Below are 18423 nucleotides of genomic sequence, written 5' to 3' on the forward strand. Positions count from 1 at the left end.
CCTTGTTATGCTGATGGGCGGGATGTAAATTGCCAACAGCCACTCTGGAGAAGTGTATGGTGTTTCCTGAAACATCTAAAAAACAAAGCAACAGAGCCTAGGGCACTTCCACTTATGGTCCTATAGCTTAGGGAAATTAAAATCAAAAAGACACAGCCACCCCAATGTTTGGGACGGCTCTGTTTACAAGAACCTCGTTTACGGTACAAGTTCAATATCACAGAAAGCAAAAAATGGATAAAAAAGTTGTGGTACTTACGTACTATGCAATATCACTCAGCAATGAAATCTATGTCATCAGGCCCGTAGCAGCATAATGAGAGGACTCAGGTACGATGATTCTAAGTGAAATAAGTCACACAGAAAAAGAAACAACATAAGATATCACTACTACACGGAATGTAAACTTGGCTACACAGGAACTGAATTACAAAACAGAACAGGGTCTCAAATGTAGAAAACCAACTTATGCTTGCTTAAGGGGAAAGGTGAGTTGGGGTGCTGAATAAAACCAGAGATTGAAATTAGCACAGATACCATTCCATAAGCCAAATATGTAATAGACAAGAGCTACTCCTTGCTCAACCAAGTGGACTCTACACCCCGTATTAAACGCCTAAGAATATACCTGAATAGTAAGAATCTTAAAACCTATGGATTTATATGTCTCCGAAAGAGAATCAAGCGTGTGTACAGCGGCATAATCCCAGCAGTGATAGGATTGGTGAGGTTTGGTGAACAAATGCAGACCCTTTGAAGTCATATTGCATGGTACCCATTCCATGGGTCTCACGTCTCCAGGTTTAAGGGATTCTTCCTTCAGCTAAAACATGCATGTGGAACCCAGAGTATGATCCACCGTGTGATTGGGAAACGTGTTCAAATGGGTCAGTTTTCGTCCCCTGGTACTCGGGTGCAACATTCCAGACGCTTTACTAACACTCTCCCCACTTGGAGAGTCAGTGCCTTTAAACTCCTGTTTGGCCCAGTTTGCAATTTCTGCGGAAAATGAACAGGAATAGGGAGAACCAATGAGAGACAAGCTGGAGGTGTCTGGACAGGCAAATTTAACTCTCATTTCCCACCAGGATGAGGAATTAACCAAAGGCTCAGCGTGCCATGCCGGAACCACACTAGGGCCTGAAGCAATCCTGCGGTGTTGCGGCCAGCTCACAAGAAAGCGAGTTGAAGAAAGGAGCTCAGGGGCACTGTCATTCACAAACCTACAGAGTTATAAATGACAGCTATCGTCCAAAAATATATTGAAGTAAGGCTGCCAAGAGGACTTGAAAGCGGGGCAGAATTGCAGGAAACCGATTTCAGGAGGTAGACTGGAATTGCATGTAAAGCATAGGAAAAGAGGCAGAACGTCCACAATGATGCACTTGGCCAAAAAGGGCGTATGCGTTTTTTCCTGAATATATTCAGGAAAAAACGCATACGCCCTTTTTGGCCAACCAAGCAAGCTTGCAAAGGAAATCTGCACTACAGTGAAGTCTCACTGCCCCCCGGTCAAAAGGGCCATCTGAAAAAAGTGTAAAATCCAGAAAGCCAGGATAGGCCATGGAGAACTGGGAACCTTGCTATGCTGATGTGCGGGATGTAAATTGCCAACAGCCACTCTGGAGAAGTGTATGGTGTTTCCTGAAACATCTAAAAAGCAAAGCAACAGAGCCTAGGGCACTTCCACTTATGGTCCTATAGCTTAGGGAAATTAAAATCAAAAAGACACAGCCACCCCAATGTTTGGGACGGCTCTGTTTACAAGAACCTCGTTTACAGTACAAGTTCAATATCACAGATAGTGAAAAATGGATAAAGAAGTTGTGGGACTTACGTACAATACAATACCACTCAGCAATGAAATCTATGTCATCAGGCCCATAGCAGCATAATGAGTGGATTCAGGTACGATGATTCTAAGTGAAATAAGTCACAGAGAAAAAGAAACATCATAAGATATCACTACTACACGGCATGTAAACTTGGCTACACAGGAACTGAATTACAAAACAGAACAGGGTCTCAAACGTAGAAAACCACCTTATGCTTGCTTAAGGGGAAAGGTGAGTTGGGGTGCTGCATAAAACCAGAGATTGAAATTAGCACAGATACCGTTCCATAAGGCAAATATGTAATAGACAAGAGCTACTCCTTGCTCAACGAAGTGGACTCTACACCCCGTATTAAACGCCTAAGAATATACCTGAAAAGTAAGAATCTTAAAACCTATGGATTTATATGTCTCCGAAAGAGAATCAAGTGTGTGTACAGCGGCATAAACGCAGCAGTGATAGGATTGGTGAGGATCGGTGAGCAAATGCACACCCTTTGAAGTCATATTGCATGGTACCCATTCCATGGGTCTCAACTCTCCAGTTTTAAGGGATTCTTCCTTCAGCTAAAACATGCATGTGGAACCCAGAGTATGATCTACCGTGTGATCGGGAAACGTGTTCAAATGTGTCAGTTTTCATCCCCTGGTACTCGGGTGCAACATTCCAGACGCTTTACAAACACTCTCCCCACTTGGAGAGTCAGTGCCTTTAACCTCCTGTTTGGCCCAGTTTGCAATTTCTGCGGAAAATGAACAGGAAGAAGGAAAACCAATAAGAGACTAGCTGGAGGTGTCTGGAAGGGCAAATTCAACTCTCACTTCCCACCAGTAAGAGGAATTAACCAAAGGCTCAGCGTGCCATGCCAGAACCACACTAGGGCCTGAAGCATTCCTGCGGTGTTGTGGCCAGCCTACAAGAAAGCGAGTTAAAGAAAGGAGCTCAGGGGCACTGTCATTCACAAACCTACAGAGTTATAAATGACAGCTATCGTCCAAAAATATATTGAAGTAAGGCTGCCAAGAGGACTTGAAAGTGGGGCAGAATTGCAGGAAACCGATTTCAGGAGGTAGACTGGAATTGCATGTAAAGCATAGGAAAAGAGGCAGAACGTCCACAATGATGCACTTGGCCAAAAAGGGCGTATGCGTTTTTTCCTGAATATATTCAGGAAAAAATGCATACGCCCTTTTTGGCCAACCAAGCAAGCTTGCAAAGGAAACTTGCACTACAATGAAGTCTCACTGCCCCCCGGTCAAAAGGGCCATCTGAAAAAAGTGTAAAATCCAGAAAGGCAGGACAGGCCATGGAGAACTGGGAGCCTTGTTATGCTGATGGGCGGGATGTAAATTGCCAACAGCCACTCTGGAGAAGTGTATGGTGTTTCCTGAAACATCTAAAAAACAAAGCAACAGAGCCTAGGGCAATTCCACTTATGGTCCTATAGCTTAGGGAAATTAAAATCAAAAAGACACAGCCACCCCAATGTTTGGGACGGCTCTGTTTACAAGAACCTCGTTTACGGTACAAGTTCAATATCACAGAAAGCAAAAAATGTATAAAAAAGTTGTGGTACTTACGTACTATGCAATATCACTCAGCAATGAAATCTATGTCATCAGGCCCGTAGCAGCATAATGAGAGGACTCAGGTACGATGATTCTAAGTGAAATAAGTCACACAGAAAAAGAAACAACATAAGATATCACTACTACACGGAATGTAAACTTGGCTACACAGGAACTGAATTACAAAACAGAACAGGGTCTCAAATGTAGAAAACCAACTTATGCTTGCTTAAGGGGAAAGGTGAGTTGGGGTGCTGAATAAAACCAGAGATTGAAATTAGCACAGATACCATTCCATAAGCCAAATATGTAATAGACAAGAGCTACTCCTTGCTCAACCAAGTGGACTCTACACCCCGTATTAAACGCCTAAGAATATACCTGAATAGTAAGAATCTTAAAACCTATGGATTTATATGTCTCCGAAAGAGAATCAAGTGTGTGTACAGTGGCATAAACGCAGCAGTGATAGGATTGGTGAGGATCGGTGAGCAAATGCACACCCTTTGAAGTCATATTGCATGGTACCCATTCCATGGGTCTCAACTCTCCAGGTTTAAGGGATTCTTCCTTCAGCTAAAACATGCATGTGGAACCCAGAGTATGATCTACCGTGTGATCGGGAAACGTGTTCAAATGTGTCAGTTTTCATCCCCTGGTACTCGGGTGCAACATTCCAGACGCTTTACAAACACTCTCCCCACTTGGAGAGTCAGTGCCTTTAACCTCCTGTTTGGCCCAGTTTGCAATTTCTGCGGAAAATGAACAGGAAGAAGGAAAACCAATAAGAGACTAGCTGGAGGTGTCTGGAAGGGCAAATTCAACTCTCACTTCCCACCAGTAAGAGGAATTAACCAAAGGCTCAGCGTGCCATGCCAGAACCACACTAGGGCCTGAAGCATTCCTGCGGTGTTGTGGCCAGCCTACAAGAAAGCGAGTTAAAGAAAGGAGCTCAGGGGCACTGTCATTCACAAACCTGCAGAGTTATAAATGACAGCTATCGTCCAAAAATATATTGAAGTAAGGCTGCCAAGAGGACTTGAAAGTGGGGCAGAATTGCAGGAAACCGATTTCAGGAGGTAGACTGGAATTGCATGTAAAGCATAGGAAAAGAGGCAGAACGTCCACAATGATGCACTTGGCCAAAAAGGGCGTATGCGTTTTTTCCTGAATATATTCAGGAAAAAACGCATACGCCCTTTTTGGCCAACCAAGCAAGCTTGCAAAGGAAACTTGCACTACAATGAAGTCTCACTGCCCCCCGGTCAAAAGGGCCATCTGAAAAAAGTGTAAAATCCAGAAAGGCAGGACAGGCCATGGAGAACTGGGAGCCTTGTTATGCTGATGGGCGGGATGTAAATTGCCAACAGCCACTCTGGAGAAGTGTATGGTGTTTCCTGAAACATCTAAAAAACAAAGCAACAGAGCCTAGGGCACTTCCACTTATGGTCCTATAGCTTAGGGAAATTAAAATCAAAAAGACACAGCCACCCCAATGTTTGGGACGGCTCTGTTTACAAGAACCTCGTTTACGGTACAAGTTCAATATCACAGAAAGCAAAAAATGGATAAAAAAGTTGTGGTACTTACGTACTATGCAATATCACTCAGCAATGAAATCTATGTCATCAGGCCCGTAGCAGCATAATGAGAGGACTCAGGTACGATGATTCTAAGTGAAATAAGTCACACAGAAAAAGAAACAACATAAGATATCACTACTACACGGAATGTAAACTTGGCTACACAGGAACTGAATTACAAAACAGAACAGGGTCTCAAATGTAGAAAACCAACTTATGCTTGCTTAAGGGGAAAGGTGAGTTGGGGTGCTGAATAAAACCAGAGATTGAAATTAGCACAGATACCATTCCATAAGCCAAATATGTAATAGACAAGAGCTACTCCTTGCTCAACCAAGTGGACTCTACACCCCGTATTAAACGCCTAAGAATATACCTGAATAGTAAGAATCTTAAAACCTATGGATTTATATGTCTCCGAAAGAGAATCAAGCGTGTGTACAGCGGCATAATCCCAGCAGTGATAGGATTGGTGAGGTTTGGTGAACAAATGCAGACCCTTTGAAGTCATATTGCATGGTACCCATTCCATGGGTCTCACGTCTCCAGGTTTAAGGGATTCTTCCTTCAGCTAAAACATGCATGTGGAACCCAGAGTATGATCCACCGTGTGATTGGGAAACGTGTTCAAATGGGTCAGTTTTCGTCCCCTGGTACTCGGGTGCAACATTCCAGACGCTTTACTAACACTCTCCCCACTTGGAGAGTCAGTGCCTTTAAACTCCTGTTTGGCCCAGTTTGCAATTTCTGCGGAAAATGAACAGGAATAGGGAGAACCAATGAGAGACAAGCTGGAGGTGTCTGGACAGGCAAATTTAACTCTCATTTCCCACCAGGATGAGGAATTAACCAAAGGCTCAGCGTGCCATGCCGGAACCACACTAGGGCCTGAAGCAATCCTGCGGTGTTGCGGCCAGCTCACAAGAAAGCGAGTTGAAGAAAGGAGCTCAGGGGCACTGTCATTCACAAACCTACAGAGTTATAAATGACAGCTATCGTCCAAAAATATATTGAAGTAAGGCTGCCAAGAGGACTTGAAAGCGGGGCAGAATTGCAGGAAACCGATTTCAGGAGGTAGACTGGAATTGCATGTAAAGCATAGGAAAAGAGGCAGAACGTCCACAATGATGCACTTGGCCAAAAAGGGCGTATGCGTTTTTTCCTGAATATATTCAGGAAAAAACGCATACGCCCTTTTTGGCCAACCAAGCAAGCTTGCAAAGGAAATCTGCACTACAGTGAAGTCTCACTGCCCCCCGGTCAAAAGGGCCATCTGAAAAAAGTGTAAAATCCAGAAAGCCAGGATAGGCCATGGAGAACTGGGAACCTTGCTATGCTGATGTGCGGGATGTAAATTGCCAACAGCCACTCTGGAGAAGTGTATGGTGTTTCCTGAAACATCTAAAAAGCAAAGCAACAGAGCCTAGGGCACTTCCACTTATGGTCCTATAGCTTAGGGAAATTAAAATCAAAAAGACACAGCCACCCCAATGTTTGGGACGGCTCTGTTTACAAGAACCTCGTTTACAGTACAAGTTCAATATCACAGATAGTGAAAAATGGATAAAGAAGTTGTGGGACTTACGTACAATACAATACCACTCAGCAATGAAATCTATGTCATCAGGCCCATAGCAGCATAATGAGTGGATTCAGGTACGATGATTCTAAGTGAAATAAGTCACAGAGAAAAAGAAACATCATAAGATATCACTACTACACGGCATGTAAACTTGGCTACACAGGAACTGAATTACAAAACAGAACAGGGTCTCAAACGTAGAAAACCACCTTATGCTTGCTTAAGGGGAAAGGTGAGTTGGGGTGCTGCATAAAACCAGAGATTGAAATTAGCACAGATACCGTTCCATAAGGCAAATATGTAATAGACAAGAGCTACTCCTTGCTCAACGAAGTGGACTCTACACCCCGTATTAAACGCCTAAGAATATACCTGAAAAGTAAGAATCTTAAAACCTATGGATTTATATGTCTCCGAAAGAGAATCAAGTGTGTGTACAGCGGCATAAACGCAGCAGTGATAGGATTGGTGAGGATCGGTGAGCAAATGCACACCCTTTGAAGTCATATTGCATGGTACCCATTCCATGGGTCTCAACTCTCCAGTTTTAAGGGATTCTTCCTTCAGCTAAAACATGCATGTGGAACCCAGAGTATGATCTACCGTGTGATCGGGAAACGTGTTCAAATGTGTCAGTTTTCATCCCCTGGTACTCGGGTGCAACATTCCAGACGCTTTACAAACACTCTCCCCACTTGGAGAGTCAGTGCCTTTAACCTCCTGTTTGGCCCAGTTTGCAATTTCTGCGGAAAATGAACAGGAAGAAGGAAAACCAATAAGAGACTAGCTGGAGGTGTCTGGAAGGGCAAATTCAACTCTCACTTCCCACCAGTAAGAGGAATTAACCAAAGGCTCAGCGTGCCATGCCAGAACCACACTAGGGCCTGAAGCATTCCTGCGGTGTTGTGGCCAGCCTACAAGAAAGCGAGTTAAAGAAAGGAGCTCAGGGGCACTGTCATTCACAAACCTACAGAGTTATAAATGACAGCTATCGTCCAAAAATATATTGAAGTAAGGCTGCCAAGAGGACTTGAAAGTGGGGCAGAATTGCAGGAAACCGATTTCAGGAGGTAGACTGGAATTGCATGTAAAGCATAGGAAAAGAGGCAGAACGTCCACAATGATGCACTTGGCCAAAAAGGGCGTATGCGTTTTTTCCTGAATATATTCAGGAAAAAATGCATACGCCCTTTTTGGCCAACCAAGCAAGCTTGCAAAGGAAACTTGCACTACAATGAAGTCTCACTGCCCCCCGGTCAAAAGGGCCATCTGAAAAAAGTGTAAAATCCAGAAAGGCAGGACAGGCCATGGAGAACTGGGAGCCTTGTTATGCTGATGGGCGGGATGTAAATTGCCAACAGCCACTCTGGAGAAGTGTATGGTGTTTCCTGAAACATCTAAAAAACAAAGCAACAGAGCCTAGGGCAATTCCACTTATGGTCCTATAGCTTAGGGAAATTAAAATCAAAAAGACACAGCCACCCCAATGTTTGGGACGGCTCTGTTTACAAGAACCTCGTTTACGGTACAAGTTCAATATCACAGAAAGCAAAAAATGTATAAAAAAGTTGTGGTACTTACGTACTATGCAATATCACTCAGCAATGAAATCTATGTCATCAGGCCCGTAGCAGCATAATGAGAGGACTCAGGTACGATGATTCTAAGTGAAATAAGTCACACAGAAAAAGAAACAACATAAGATATCACTACTACACGGAATGTAAACTTGGCTACACAGGAACTGAATTACAAAACAGAACAGGGTCTCAAATGTAGAAAACCAACTTATGCTTGCTTAAGGGGAAAGGTGAGTTGGGGTGCTGAATAAAACCAGAGATTGAAATTAGCACAGATACCATTCCATAAGCCAAATATGTAATAGACAAGAGCTACTCCTTGCTCAACCAAGTGGACTCTACACCCCGTATTAAACGCCTAAGAATATACCTGAATAGTAAGAATCTTAAAACCTATGGATTTATATGTCTCCGAAAGAGAATCAAGTGTGTGTACAGTGGCATAAACGCAGCAGTGATAGGATTGGTGAGGATCGGTGAGCAAATGCACACCCTTTGAAGTCATATTGCATGGTACCCATTCCATGGGTCTCAACTCTCCAGGTTTAAGGGATTCTTCCTTCAGCTAAAACATGCATGTGGAACCCAGAGTATGATCTACCGTGTGATCGGGAAACGTGTTCAAATGTGTCAGTTTTCATCCCCTGGTACTCGGGTGCAACATTCCAGACGCTTTACAAACACTCTCCCCACTTGGAGAGTCAGTGCCTTTAACCTCCTGTTTGGCCCAGTTTGCAATTTCTGCGGAAAATGAACAGGAAGAAGGAAAACCAATAAGAGACTAGCTGGAGGTGTCTGGAAGGGCAAATTCAACTCTCACTTCCCACCAGTAAGAGGAATTAACCAAAGGCTCAGCGTGCCATGCCAGAACCACACTAGGGCCTGAAGCATTCCTGCGGTGTTGTGGCCAGCCTACAAGAAAGCGAGTTAAAGAAAGGAGCTCAGGGGCACTGTCATTCACAAACCTGCAGAGTTATAAATGACAGCTATCGTCCAAAAATATATTGAAGTAAGGCTGCCAAGAGGACTTGAAAGTGGGGCAGAATTGCAGGAAACCGATTTCAGGAGGTAGACTGGAATTGCATGTAAAGCATAGGAAAAGAGGCAGAACGTCCACAATGATGCACTTGGCCAAAAAGGGCGTATGCGTTTTTTCCTGAATATATTCAGGAAAAAACGCATACGCCCTTTTTGGCCAACCAAGCAAGCTTGCAAAGGAAACTTGCACTACAATGAAGTCTCACTGCCCCCCGGTCAAAAGGGCCATCTGAAAAAAGTGTAAAATCCAGAAAGGCAGGACAGGCCATGGAGAACTGGGAGCCTTGTTATGCTGATGGGCGGGATGTAAATTGCCAACAGCCACTCTGGAGAAGTGTATGGTGTTTCCTGAAACATCTAAAAAACAAAGCAACAGAGCCTAGGGCACTTCCACTTATGGTCCTATAGCTTAGGGAAATTAAAATCAAAAAGACACAGCCACCCCAATGTTTGGGACGGCTCTGTTTACAAGAACCTCGTTTACGGTACAAGTTCAATATCACAGAAAGCAAAAAATGGATAAAAAAGTTGTGGTACTTACGTACTATGCAATATCACTCAGCAATGAAATCTATGTCATCAGGCCCGTAGCAGCATAATGAGAGGACTCAGGTACGATGATTCTAAGTGAAATAAGTCACACAGAAAAAGAAACAACATAAGATATCACTACTACACGGAATGTAAACTTGGCTACACAGGAACTGAATTACAAAACAGAACAGGGTCTCAAATGTAGAAAACCAACTTATGCTTGCTTAAGGGGAAAGGTGAGTTGGGGTGCTGAATAAAACCAGAGATTGAAATTAGCACAGATACCATTCCATAAGCCAAATATGTAATAGACAAGAGCTACTCCTTGCTCAACCAAGTGGACTCTACACCCCGTATTAAACGCCTAAGAATATACCTGAATAGTAAGAATCTTAAAACCTATGGATTTATATGTCTCCGAAAGAGAATCAAGCGTGTGTACAGCGGCATAATCCCAGCAGTGATAGGATTGGTGAGGTTTGGTGAACAAATGCAGACCCTTTGAAGTCATATTGCATGGTACCCATTCCATGGGTCTCACGTCTCCAGGTTTAAGGGATTCTTCCTTCAGCTAAAACATGCATGTGGAACCCAGAGTATGATCCACCGTGTGATTGGGAAACGTGTTCAAATGGGTCAGTTTTCGTCCCCTGGTACTCGGGTGCAACATTCCAGACGCTTTACTAACACTCTCCCCACTTGGAGAGTCAGTGCCTTTAAACTCCTGTTTGGCCCAGTTTGCAATTTCTGCGGAAAATGAACAGGAATAGGGAGAACCAATGAGAGACAAGCTGGAGGTGTCTGGACAGGCAAATTTAACTCTCATTTCCCACCAGGATGAGGAATTAACCAAAGGCTCAGCGTGCCATGCCGGAACCACACTAGGGCCTGAAGCAATCCTGCGGTGTTGCGGCCAGCTCACAAGAAAGCGAGTTGAAGAAAGGAGCTCATGGGCACTGTCATTCACAAACCTACAGAGTTATAAATGACAGCTATCGTCCAAAAATATATTGAAGTAAGGCTGCCAAGAGGACTTGAAAGCGGGGCAGAATTGCAGGAAAACGATTTCAGGAGGTAGACTGGAATTGCATGTAAAGCATAGGAAAAGAGGCAGAACGTCCACAATGATGCACTTGGCCAAAAAGGGCGTATGCGTTTTTTCCTGAATATATTCAGGAAAAAACGCATACGCCCTTTTTGGCCAACCAAGCAAGCTTGCAAAGGAAATCTGCACTACAGTGAAGTCTCACTGCCCCCCGGTCAAAAGGGCCATCTGAAAAAAGTGTAAAATCCAGAAAGCCAGGATAGGCCATGGAGAACTGGGAACCTTGCTATGCTGATGTGCGGGATGTAAATTGCCAACAGCCACTCTGGAGAAGTGTATGGTGTTTCCTGAAACATCTAAAAAGCAAAGCAACAGAGCCTAGGGCACTTCCACTTATGGTCCTATAGCTTAGGGAAATTAAAATCAAAAAGACACAGCCACCCCAATGTTTGGGACGGCTCTGTTTACAAGAACCTCGTTTACAGTACAAGTTCAATATCACAGATAGTGAAAAATGGATAAAGAAGTTGTGGGACTTACGTACAATACAATACCACTCAGCAATGAAATCTATGTCATCAGGCCCATAGCAGCATAATGAGTGGATTCAGGTACGATGATTCTAAGTGAAATAAGTCACAGAGAAAAAGAAACATCATAAGATATCACTACTACACGGCATGTAAACTTGGCTACACAGGAACTGAAGTACAAAACAGAACAGGGTCTCAAACGTAGAAAACCACCTTATGCTTGCTTAAGGGGAAAGGTGAGTTGGGGTGCTGCATAAAACCAGAGATTGAAATTAGCACAGATACTGTTCCATAAGGCAAATATGTAATACACAAGAGCTACACCTTGCTCAACGAAGTGGACTCTACACCCCGTATTAAACGCCTAAGAATATACCTGAATAGTAAGAATCTTAAAACCTATGGATTTATATGTCTCCGAAAGAGAATCAAGTGTGTGTACAGTGGCATAAACGCAGCAGTGATAGGATTGGTGAGGATCGGTGAGCAAATGCACACCCTTTGAAGTCATATTGCATGGTACCCATTCCATGGGTCTCAACTCTCCAGGTTTAAGGGATTCTTCCTTCAGCTAAAACATGCATGTGGAACCCAGAGTATGATCTACCGTGTGATCGGGAAACGTGTTCAAATGTGTCAGTTTTCATCCCCTGGTACTCGGGTGCAACATTCCAGACGCTTTACAAACACTCTCCCCACTTGGAGAGTCAGTGCCTTTAACCTCCTGTTTGGCCCAGTTTGCAATTTCTGCGGAAAATGAACAGGAAGAAGGAAAACCAATAAGAGACTAGCTGGAGGTGTCTGGAAGGGCAAATTCAACTCTCACTTCCCACCAGTAAGAGGAATTAACCAAAGGCTCAGCGTGCCATGCCAGAACCACACTAGGGCCTGAAGCATTCCTGCGGTGTTGTGGCCAGCCTACAAGAAAGCAAGTTAAAGAAAGGAGCTCAGGGGCACTGTCATTCACAAACCTGCAGAGTTATAAATGACAGCTATCGTCCAAAAATATATTGAAGTAAGGCTGCCAAGAGGACTTGAAAGTGGGGCAGAATTGCAGGAAACCGATTTCAGGAGGTAGACTGGAATTGCATGTAAAGCATAGGAAAAGAGGCAGAACGTCCACAATGATGCACTTGGCCAAAAAGGGCGTATGCGTTTTTTCCTGAATATATTCAGGAAAAAACGCATACGCCCTTTTTGGCCAACCAAGCAAGCTTGCAAAGGAAACTTGCACTACAATGAAGTCTCACTGCCCCCCGGTCAAAAGGGCCATCTGAAAAAAGTGTAAAATCCAGAAAGGCAGGACAGGCCATGGAGAACTGGGAGCCTTGTTATGCTGATGGGCGGGATGTAAATTGCCAACAGCCACTCTGGAGAAGTGTATGGTGTTTCCTGAAACATCTAAAAAACAAAGCAACAGAGCCTAGGGCACTTCCACTTATGGTCCTATAGCTTAGGGAAATTAAAATCAAAAAGACACAGCCACCCCAATGTTTGGGACGGCTCTGTTTACAAGAACCTCGTTTACGGTACAAGTTCAATATCACAGAAAGCAAAAAATGGATAAAAAAGTTGTGGTACTTACGTACTATGCAATATCACTCAGCAATGAAATCTATGTCATCAGGCCCGTAGCAGCATAATGAGAGGACTCAGGTACGATGATTCTAAGTGAAATAAGTCACACAGAAAAAGAAACAACATAAGATATCACTACTACACGGAATGTAAACTTGGCTACACAGGAACTGAATTACAAAACAGAACAGGGTCTCAAATGTAGAAAACCAACTTATGCTTGCTTAAGGGGAAAGGTGAGTTGGGGTGCTGAATAAAACCAGAGATTGAAATTAGCACAGATACCATTCCATAAGCCAAATATGTAATAGACAAGAGCTACTCCTTGCTCAACCAAGTGGACTCTACACCCCGTATTAAACGCCTAAGAATATACCTGAATAGTAAGAATCTTAAAACCTATGGATTTATATGTCTCCGAAAGAGAATCAAGCGTGTGTACAGCGGCATAATCCCAGCAGTGATAGGATTGGTGAGGTTTGGTGAACAAATGCAGACCCTTTGAAGTCATATTGCATGGTACCCATTCCATGGGTCTCACGTCTCCAGGTTTAAGGGATTCTTCCTTCAGCTAAAACATGCATGTGGAACCCAGAGTATGATCCACCGTGTGATTGGGAAACGTGTTCAAATGGGTCAGTTTTCGTCCCCTGGTACTCGGGTGCAACATTCCAGACGCTTTACTAACACTCTCCCCACTTGGAGAGTCAGTGCCTTTAAACTCCTGTTTGGCCCAGTTTGCAATTTCTGCGGAAAATGAACAGGAATAGGGAGAACCAATGAGAGACAAGCTGGAGGTGTCTGGACAGGCAAATTTAACTCTCATTTCCCACCAGGATGAGGAATTAACCAAAGGCTCAGCGTGCCATGCCGGAACCACACTAGGGCCTGAAGCAATCCTGCGGTGTTGCGGCCAGCTCACAAGAAAGCGAGTTGAAGAAAGGAGCTCAGGGGCACTGTCATTCACAAACCTACAGAGTTATAAATGACAGCTATCGTCCAAAAATATATTGAAGTAAGGCTGCCAAGAGGACTTGAAAGCGGGGCAGAATTGCAGGAAACCGATTTCAGGAGGTAGACTGGAATTGCATGTAAAGCATAGGAAAAGAGGCAGAACGTCCACAATGATGCACTTGGCCAAAAAGGGCATATGCGTTTTTTCCTGAATATATTCAGGAAAAAACGCATACGCCCTTTTTGGCCAACCAAGCAAGCTTGCAAAGGAAATCTGCACTACAGTGAAGTCTCACTGCCCCCCGGTCAAAAGGGCCATCTGAAAAAAGTGTAAAATCCAGAAAGCCAGGATAGGCCATGGAGAACTGGGAACCTTGCTATGCTGATGTGCGGGATGTAAATTGCCAACAGCCACTCTGGAGAAGTGTATGGTGTTTCCTGAAACATCTAAAAAGCAAAGCAACAGAGCCTAGGGCACTTCCACTTATGGTCCTATAGCTTAGGGAAATTAAAATCAAAAAGACACAGCCACCCCAATGTTTGGGACGGCTCTGTTTACAAGAACCTCGTTTACAGTACAAGTTCAATATCACAGATAGTGAAAAATGGATAAAGAAGTTGTGGGACTTACGTACAATACAATACCACTCAGCAATGAAATCTATGTCATCAGGCCCATAGCAGCATAATGAGTGGATTCAGGTACGATGATTCTAAGTGAAATAAGTCACAGAGAAAAAGAAACATCATAAGATATCACTACTACACGGCATGTAAACTTGGCTACACAGGAACTGAATTACAAAACAGAACAGGGTCTCAAACGTAGAAAACCACCTTATGCTTGCTTAAGGGGAAAGGTGAGTTGGGGTGCTGCATAAAACCAGAGATTGAAATTAGCACAGATACCGTTCCATAAGGCAAATATGTAATAGACAAGAGCTACTCCTTGCTCAACGAAGTGGACTCTACACCCCGTATTAAACGCCTAAGAATATACCTGAATAGTAAGAATCTTAAAACCTATGGATTTATATGTCTCCGAAAGAGAATCAAGTGTGTGTACAGCGGCATAAACGCAGCAGTGATAGGATTGGTGAGGATCGGTGAGCAAATGCACACCCTTTGAAGTCATATTGCATGGTACCCATTCCATGGGTCTCAACTCTCCAGTTTTAAGGGATTCTTCCTTCAGCTAAAACATGCATGTGGAACCCAGAGTATGATCTACCGTGTGATCGGGAAACGTGTTCAAATGTGTCAGTTTTCATCCCCTGGTACTCGGGTGCAACATTCCAGACGCTTTACAAACACTCTCCCCACTTGGAGAGTCAGTGCCTTTAACCTCCTGTTTGGCCCAGTTTGCAATTTCTGCGGAAAATGAACAGGAAGAAGGAAAACCAATAAGAGACTAGCTGGAGGTGTCTGGAAGGGCAAATTCAACTCTCACTTCCCACCAGTAAGAGGAATTAACCAAAGGCTCAGCGTGCCATGCCAGAACCACACTAGGGCCTGAAGCGTTCCTGCGGTGTTGTGGCCAGCCTACAAGAAAGCGAGTTAAAGAAAGGAGCTCAGGGGCACTGTCATTCACAAACCTGCAGAGTTATAAATGACAGCTATCGTCCAAAAATATATTGAAGTAAGGCTGCCAAGAGGACTTGAAAGTGGGGCAGAATTGCAGGAAACCGATTTCAGGAGGTAGACTGGAATTGCATGTAAAGCATAGGAAAAGAGGCAGAACGTCCACAATGATGCACTTGGTCAAAAAGGGCGTATGCGTTTTTTCCTGAATATATTCAGGAAAAAACGCATACGCCCTTTTTGGCCAACCAAGCAAGCTTGCAAAGGAAACTTGCACTACAATGAAGTCTCACTGCCCCCCGGTCAAAAGGGCCATCTGAAAAAAGTGTAAAATCCAGAAAGGCAGGACAGGCCATGGAGAACTGGGAGCCTTGTTATGCTGATGGGCGGGATGTAAATTGCCAACAGCCACTCTGGAGAAGTGTATGGTGTTTCCTGAAACATCTAAAAAACAAAGCAACAGAGCCTAGGGCACTTCCACTTATGGTCCTATAGCTTAGGGAAATTAAAATCAAAAAGACACAGCCACCCCAATGTTTGGGACGGCTCTGTTTACAAGAACCTCGTTTACGGTACAAGTTCAATATCACAGAAAGCAAAAAATGGATAAAAAAGTTGTGGTACTTACGTACTATGCAATATCACTCAGCAATGAAATCTATGTCATCAGGCCCGTAGCAGCATAATGAGAGGACTCAGGTACGATGATTCTAAGTGAAATAAGTCACACAGAAAAAGAAACAACATAAGATATCACTACTACACGGAATGTAAACTTGGCTACACAGGAACTGAATTACAAAACAGAACAGGGTCTCAAATGTAGAAAACCAACTTATGCTTGCTTAAGGGGAAAGGTGAGTTGGGGTGCTGAATAAAACCAGAGATTGAAATTAGCACAGATACCATTCCATAAGCCAAATATGTAATAGACAAGAGCTACTCCTTGCTCAACCAAGTGGACTCTACACCCCGTATTAAACGCCTAAGAATATACCTGAATAGTAAGAATCTTAAAACCTATGGATTTATATGTCTCCGAAAGAGAATCAAGCGTGTGTACAGCGGCATAATCCCAGCAGTGATAGGATTGGTGAGGTTTGGTGAACAAATGCAGACCCTTTGAAGTCATATTGCATGGTACCCATTCCATGGGTCTCACGTCTCCAGGTTTAAGGGATTCTTCCTTCAGCTAAAACATGCATGTGGAACCCAGAGTATGATCCACCGTGTGATTGGGAAACGTGTTCAAATGGGTCACTTTTCGTCCCCTGGTACTCGGGTGCAACATTCCAGACGCTTTACTAACACTCTCCCCACTTGGAGAGTCAGTGCCTTTAAACTCCTGTTTGGCCCAGTTTGCAATTTCTGCGGAAAATGAACAGGAATAGGGAGAACCAATGAGAGACAAGCTGGAGGTGTCTGGACAGGCAAATTTAACTCTCATTTCCCACCAGGATGAGGAATTAACCAAAGGCTCAGCGTGCAATGCCGGAACCACACTAGGGCCTGAAGCAATCCTGCGGTGTTGCGGCCAGCTCACAAGAAAGCGAGTTGAAGAAAGGAGCTCAGGGGCACTGTCATTCACAAACCTACAGAGTTATAAATGACAGCTATCGTCCAAAAATATATTGAAGTAAGGCTGCCAAGAGGACTTGAAAGCGGGGCAGAATTGCAGGAAACCGATTTCAGGAGGTAGACTGGAATTGCATGTAAAGCATAGGAAAAGAGGCAGAACGTCCACAATGATGCACTTGGCCAAAAAGGGCGTATGCGTTTTTTCCTGAATATATTCAGGAAAAAACGCATACGCCCTTTTTGGCCAACCAAGCAAGCTTGCAAAGGAAATCTGCACTACAGTGAAGTCTCACTGCCCCCCGGTCAAAAGGGCCATCTGAAAAAAGTGTAAAATCCAGAAAGCCAGGATAGGCCATGGAGAACTGGGAACCTTGCTATGCTGATGTGCGGGATGTAAATTGCCAACAGCCACTCTGGAGAAGTGTATGGTGTTTCCTGAAACATCTAAAAAGCAAAGCAACAGAGCCTAGGGCACTTCCACTTATGGTCCTATAGCTTAGGGAAATTAAAATCAAAAAGACACAGCCACCCCAATGTTTGGGACGGCTCTGTTTACAAGAACCTCGTTTACAGTACAAGTTCAATATCACAGATAGTGAAAAATGGATAAAGAAGTTGTGGGACTTACGTACAATACAATACCACTCAGCAATGAAATCTATGTCATCAGGCCCATAGCAGCATAATGAGTGGATTCAGGTACGATGATTCTAAGTGAAATAAGTCACAGAGAAAAAGAAACATCATAAGATATCACTACTACACGGCATGTAAACTTGGCTACACAGGAACTGAAGTACAAAACAGAACAGGGTCTCAAACGTAGAAAACCACCTTATGCTTGCTTAAGGGGAAAGGAGAGTTGGGGTGCTGCATAAAACCAGAGATTGAAATTAGCACAGATACTGTTCCATAAGGCAAATATGTAATACACAAGAGCTACACCTTGCTCAACGAAGTGGACTCTACACCCCGTATTAAACGCCTAAGAATATACCTGAATAGTAAGAATCTTAAAACCTATGGATTTATATGTCTCCGAAAGAGAATCAAGTGTGTGTACAGTGGCATAAACGCAGCAGTGATAGGATTGGTGAGGATCGGTGAGCAAATGCACACCCTTTGAAGTCATATTGCATGGTACCCATTCCATGGGTCTCAACTCTCCAGGTTTAAGGGATTCTTCCTTCAGCTAAAACATGCATGTGGAACCCAGAGTATGATCTACCGTGTGATCGGGAAACGTGTTCAAATGTGTCAGTTTTCATCCCCTGGTACTCGGGTGCAACATTCCAGACGCTTTACAAACACTCTCCCCACTCGGAGAGTCAGTGCCTTTAACCTCCTGTTTGGCCCAGTTTGCAATTTCTGCGGAAAATGAACAGGAAGAAGGAAAACCAATAAGAGACTAGCTGGAGGTGTCTGGAAGGGCAA

Source organism: Globicephala melas, chromosome 5 (genome assembly GCF_963455315.2).
Source record: "Globicephala melas chromosome 5, mGloMel1.2, whole genome shotgun sequence".
Taxonomy (NCBI): Eukaryota; Metazoa; Chordata; class Mammalia; order Artiodactyla; family Delphinidae; genus Globicephala; species Globicephala melas.